This window comes from Moschus berezovskii, chromosome 7 (genome assembly GCF_049115385.1).
Source record: "Moschus berezovskii isolate FMDL1 chromosome 7, NW_MosBer_1.0, whole genome shotgun sequence".
NCBI classification, from domain to species: domain Eukaryota; kingdom Metazoa; phylum Chordata; class Mammalia; order Artiodactyla; family Moschidae; genus Moschus; species Moschus berezovskii.
In genome coordinates, this window is record NC_142466.1 from 101,920,632 (window position 1) to 101,926,631 (window position 6,000).

Here is a 6,000-nt window from a genome sequence, read left to right on the forward strand (position 1 = left end):
GAGTCTGATGCTGGGAAGGGTTGGGGGCGGGAGGAGAAGGGGACGACAGAGAACGAAATGGCTGGATGGCATCACTGACGCTATGGACTTGAGTTTGAGTGAACTCTGGGAGTTGGTGATGGACAGGGAGGCCTGGCGTGCTGTGATTCATGGGGTCACAAAGAGTCGGACATGCCTGAGTGACTGAACTGAACTGAACTGAGAATTCTAGGACCTTAATCCTAGAAGAATCCTAAACCTCCTCCTAGAGAAGCATACACTCAAGAACAAGACAAATAAATGTTAACTATAACCAAAAAAAAAAAAAAAACCATGCAATTAAACCCATGACATGAACAGTGCTATGATCCAATCTTATGGGAGCAAAAAAGAAAGGGATAATTAATTTTAACTCAGTGTTGGCAGGAAGGTGTGAATCCAGGAGAGCTTATGAGAAGGATGGCATTTAAATCAGGTCTTAGAGTAAATTTTCAAAATGGAAGAAGACAGGATTTCAAGTTTTCTTTTGTTTTAGGAACCAAGTCTGATGCTCCTCGGAATAAATGCTCTTTGCTTTAAAATAGCTTACTGTCTCAACAGAATGCAGAATAACCAAAGGCTCTACCTGAAAATAATTTACATACAAGATTTTCTTACTCTGGCTTCAGATATTTCTAAAATGTTCCTCTCCAATAACATCTGTGCTGGTTACCTATCCAGGAAACTATTTTCAGTCGTAAATATCCAAATGAAAAGTGAGACTCATTCTTTGCCTTTAGCGAGTATTTCATTTGTCAAAATTCAATATTTTAACAAAGCCCTTACCCTATTATCGGAGAAGGCAATGGCAAGCCACTCCAGTACTATTGCCTAGAAAATCCCATAGATGGAGGAGCCTGGTTGGCTGTAGTCCATGGGGTCGCTAAGGGTCGGACACGACTGAGCGACTTCACTTTCACTTTTCACTTTCACACATTGGAGAAGGAAATGGCAACCCACTCCAGTGTTCTTGCCTAGAGAATCCCAGGGATGGGGGAGTCTGGTGGGCTTCCGTCTATGGGGTCGCACAGAGTCGGACACGACTGAAGTGACTTAGCAGTAGCAGCAGTTACCCTATTATTGGGAAATTCGTGGAAACCAGACTCCCTAGGATGCAACCTCAGCTTCACTACTTACTTACAAACTCCATAGTCAGGCTACTTACCCTGTCTACACCTCAGTTTCCCTGTCTATAAAATGAAAATAATAACAGAATCCACCTCATGCAGTTCTCAACAAAGTGAACTAAATTATTACATGTAAAAGGCTTGAAACACCCAGCATAAGATAAATCAATAATAAGCATAACTTTTTACCAAGAAAAATCTTTTCTAAGAGTTTATGTCTAAGGTGCTACACCAATTTAATAAGAAAAAGTTTCCCATTCTGTCTCACCTTTATTTAAGCTGACTTTGAAAATGTATTTGCTCAGAGAAAGATGCCATAAGAAAAAAGTTAAATTTGATTCCTAGAAAGTAATGTCAGTAACAGAAAAACAGGTTATTTCAGAAGGTCTCTGACATATTGAGGGATAAAACAAACAGAAATCATATTATACAATAAGCAATTTTAGAAATTCACCAAAGATTGACAGCCAAGCTAATAGTTCCCTTCCCTTTTTCTTTTGTTCCTTATCCTTTTACAACCAAACCCTCTATCCATTTTTTATGTATTACACAGGGAAAGATTTGGAGATCATTATAGACTTACAAATATTTGACTAAAACAACAGTAAATTTTTTATTTTAAACCAAGGGGTAGAGTTGAGCAAATTTTACTGTCTGCCCTTTCCATGGTGTTGCAATCCCTATGCAATCAATGTCCCAACACGCTGAAGAGAATTTGGCTGGCCCACTCACAGCAACAAGGGAAATAAGATACAGGCTGTAGATGCCATTAAGGACTAGAGCAGATATATGGACCAGAACTCAGTAAGCGTCCTCGCAAAGTCCTCTACCCACAGCAACTGAAATTGTACCACTTCACTGCTTAGTGTGGAGTCAAAGAAATCTAGGGCTCACTGGACAGGTTCAAAACTTAGCTCTGCCAGTTGAAAGGTGTGTGGCCAGAAACTCTCTCTGTTTCTTAGTCTGCAAAATAAGGATGATAGGCGGATTTGTGGTTAAAATTAAAATAGCATTTGAAAACCATTTGTAACAGTATTTGGCACCTGGTGCTACTGGACATGAGTTTGAGTGAACTCCGGGAGTTGGTGATGGACAGGGAGGCCTGGCGCACTGTGATTCATGGGGTCGCAAAGAGTCGGACACGACTGAGCGACTGAACTGAACTGAACTGATTAAATAAATAGTGCAGTAACTTCCACACTTATGATTATTTCCACATGCAGATATGAAGAACGTTTCAGTTTGAGTGTAAGCCCACCCCCAGAACAGTTAAAACAAATTTTGAGCAAGAGCTTTAAAATTTGATGTGGAGGTAATTAACCATAAAGAGCATTAAATTTCCATTATTTCTTTACCATCTAGATAGTAAATAAAAATGTATTTGGAATTTATAGAGTATTTTAGAAATGCTAAAACGACATATCTATGGGAATTTTCTAGACTTGTCAGAGGTTCAGGAATTAAGGAAGAGGTTATTAAGGAATCTAAGGCAATGTCCATTTAATTTTTTAGGAGCTGAAAATAAAAATAGCAAAGATATTAACAATTTACAATCATGTGGAATATTGCATAAGCAACTTAGCTTATGGGAAGGAAGATCCCCTAAAAAAATTTTTAACAAAAAATATTACAATTTCTCTCCATATAAGATAAATACTACAGAAGATAAAAAACTGTGTCACTGAGTTTCATTTGGTTTCATTCATTTTTAATAATGCAAGCATTAAGACTTTTTAATGCAAGCATTAAGAGCAGAGGTTGGAAACAATCAAACCCTAATCACCCTTTTCCAATCTAAGCTAGTCTCACATGAACTGTAAATATGTCCTAAGTCAAAAGGTGTCCAGGGTTCATTATAGGCCTCTATTTAGATGTAAATTGAGAGCTGAGATTTTAAATGCTCATCTGAAGGGGAGACACATATCACAAGTGTCCATTTCACAATCAGATACATCATTCTGGAACACCAGGCTGGTCCCCACAAGGAGGCTCAAGAATTACTCTGACTGCAGTAGCAATTCTTACCCCTTGAACTGTGGTCATCGAAGGCTGTCACTCTGAATCTACCGCTTTTTCTCAAGTAAATACCACTGTGGTGTGTATCTAATGTTTTCCCAAAACTCTTATCATGAATTAATGCACAGAGCATTAAAGCTCCTATAAAAGGAGCATTTGGGAATGGATACATGTATGTGTGACTAAGTTCCTTTGTTGTCACCTGAAACTATCAAATATTGTTAATCAGTTATACTTTAATGTAAAATTAAAAGTTTAAAGAAAAAAGAGTACTTGGGGAACAGGCTGACAAGGAAAACTTTATACTTGAAAATTATTTACCATCAGAAGAGGTTCTACTCCAGAACCTTCTCCTTTTGCTCTCACACTTTCTTTGATTTAGGATAAGTGTCTCAAGAGAATGACATGAACAACAGAAAGCCTCCATTAATTCCGTAGTAAGTATGAGGAAAATGGGCTGAAATAAAAGGGGAGATAAAAAAAACTAAGTACTTCTTTAGTTGAGTTTTAAATTTTGTCTGAAAAGATCAAAACTTAGGTTTGGGTCCCAAACTATGGTTTAAAGAACCATTAAAACTCTGCTTTTGAACTTGCAAAATTTTATGAGGTGTTCTTTGATGGGAGGTGGGAATCGGTCCTTAGGAAGTGATTTGTTGATTTTTATCACCAAGGAATTTTTTTAATATCAAATTTATCGTCTATTATACGAATGTATATACCACGCACTCACTTCCTTGTCTCACTGAAAAGTCCTGGTTTTAAAAGCTGATGGTATCGCTTTTGCAAAAGACATGGGCCAATTATTTCCAGTGCTACATTTCTTTCTCTTTTTCCTTCTCTCTCTCTGTTTTCTTTTATCTTGTTTATTCCCTTCTTTTTGATGAGTGCTGAAAAACAGGCACCTACACACAACCCTCGCACTGGCCCACGCTCCAAGAACCGTCCATTTAGCAACTCTCTGGGAGTTGGGAAGCATTTTAAAACACAAGCAGACGCACTTTCGCCTGATCCCCCAGGTTTCCTCCCAGTCTACAACCACCCGTCTTCACCGGATCTCGGTCGGAACCACAGCAGGCGACAAAGCCTCTTACAGCCTGGCCTCACTCCGGCCAAGGAGCCGATTCCCAGGCCACCCGGCCAGGAGGCGCTGTGGATCAGTCCCCCCGTGGCCACCGGCAGCCGGCGCCCAGCCCTCCCTCCCCCCACCACGAAGCACAGCCCGCCCGCGGAGCTGCGAGCTCCGCACCGCCCGCCGGGGTTACTCTCGGTCATTCTGCTGCACCGTCTCGCCCTAGCTTCCCCATCCGTGCCCTGCCTGAAGCTGCTCCAAGAGACAGGCAGCAAAGGGCAGGAAGATGGGGGGCGGGGGGCAAGGGAATGGTCACCTCCAGGTTTCCGCAGACCCCCTTCTAACGTTTGTTAAAGAAACAAAACTCTCGTCCCTCCGCCCCGCCCGTCTCCCCCACCCCCACCCCCAGCCTCCCACAGCGTCAGAGACAGCAGCTCCTGGAAGCGTACGGAGACTATGGAACAGGAACCCCCTGATCAAACAAAGCCCCCGAGGCCTCAAAAGAGCACTAGCGCTAAGGACTCTGTTTGGGACACCTCCCACTCGCATTCTTGGTGAGCCAGAAAGCGCTGCTCCAGTCCGGAGGCGCAGGGGACCCATCCCCAGATCAGAGCCCAACCCGGACTAGCTCCCTAGGGACAGAGGGGATTCTGAGGGCTGGCATTTTTCCCGGTGGGCGCCAGCCGACCCGCAACCAGACAGGGTTCCAACAGGCTCAGGCGCCTCCAAACAAAGGGAATAGCTCAGTGCCAGACCTGCCACTCTCCCTACTCCGGCAGCAGCGCCTCCAGCACCACCAGGAGCCCCCGATTCCACCGCGCCCCAGCTACTGCGCTCGGGTCTCCGCGCGCCCAGAGATGCTCCCCGAGCTCCGCCGCGGGCGAACCCTGAGCGCAGCGATGTCGCGTCTTTGGGTCGCCAGAGCTCCTCCTAGAACGTCCTCTCCACATTTACGAGCCCCTGTTTGCGCTGCAGGAGGTGGGGATGTGGGGGTTCGGACTAAAGTCCCCGAAACCCAGAGCTTCCCAAAGTCCCCTCGGCCCGAAATGAAACAATAGAGTCCAAGTCGCTGGAGAGACTCTTACCTGTTTTCCACTTTTGTGTTTGTGGCTCTTTCCCCAAACCCTTGAAAAACCCTTCGGGAAAGAAGGGTGTAAAGGGACCAAAGCGCCCCGAGAAATTGGCTGCGGCGGCCTGGTTGCAGGGCGCCCCCTGTTCTGCCCACCTGCGCCCGGGGAGAGAGACGTGTCGGCGCGTCTCTGCCGGCCCCGGCAGCACTCACTCTGCCTCGGAATTACCGGGGTTTTGCCGCGACTAGTTCCTTTTATAGATTCGGCGGCGCTGAGCGCTGGGGTTACTATCGGTCAAAGCCTGCTCGCTCCCTCCTTCCCCGCCCCCTTCCCGGCCTCTGTTTATGTAGTTCAGTCACTCAGCAGAAAGCACGTGGAGCCGCGTCCCGCCCCTTAAACGGGCGACGTCCAGCGGCGCGCAGGGCTGGGGGCGGAGGGCGCCAGTGGGGTGCAGCCGGCCTACCCCCGGCGTAGGTCCGCACCCCTCGCCCCAACCCAGCCCGCCAGCGCAGGAACAGGGGCAAACGCCGGTCTTGGGACTGTGCCCTCCAGAGACTGTCATCCAGGTTCAGGGCAGCCAACAGCACGAGTGAAAATCGCTTTCTCTAAACTAGTTCTTTCAGCAACTTTTGTTTCCTTTGTTAATTTACTCAGCTGGAGGGACTTGGGAGGGGGGCGGAGAGAGGAGGGGGAAGGGGAA

At 45.7% G+C, this 6,000-nt stretch overlaps 1 protein-coding gene across 1 annotated transcript in view; it reads right to left on the reverse strand.

The window, feature by feature from the left end:
- The window catches only part of ABCA1 (ATP binding cassette subfamily A member 1), a 140,489-nt gene extending 134,909 nt beyond the window's left edge, over nucleotides 1–5,580 (reverse strand). The window contains exon 1 of the mRNA XM_088838222.1: nucleotides 5,316–5,580. The gene's annotated coding sequence lies outside the window, so the exon portion shown is untranslated. The remainder of the gene's footprint in view (nucleotides 1–5,315) is intronic.
- Nucleotides 5,581–6,000: the final 420 nt, after the last annotated feature.